The following is a 334-nucleotide window of genomic DNA, read 5'->3' on the forward strand; positions in this document are numbered from 1 at the left end:
AAATTCCCCCTATTAACTTTAAATTTTGAAATTACGAATGAGTCTTCAAACTTTTTCTTATTTATCATGTGACCCTCCAAACTTTTATGCTTTATAATTTAGTCCTTCCACCACTTCTTAAATTCCAATTTCATCTTATTTTCTTTCCTTTACATGTTTGCAAATATAATATAAAGTTTGCACCTCATCAAGGCATTATCATAATATTTAAATATATACTTACCCGTGCTAGCTTTATTTAATAAGGACACGCGGGCTCTACCAATGTTGTTTTTCTTCAAATCCCTTTCTTACTTTGTCTCCCTCACTTCGATTAGTCATATAATCCTCCTTT

Source organism: Theobroma umbraticum, unplaced genomic scaffold (assembly GCF_002168275.2).
Source record: "Theobroma umbraticum cultivar Fairchild unplaced genomic scaffold, ASM216827v3 scaffold_95.0, whole genome shotgun sequence".
NCBI lineage: Eukaryota > Viridiplantae > Streptophyta > Magnoliopsida > Malvales > Malvaceae > Theobroma > Theobroma umbraticum.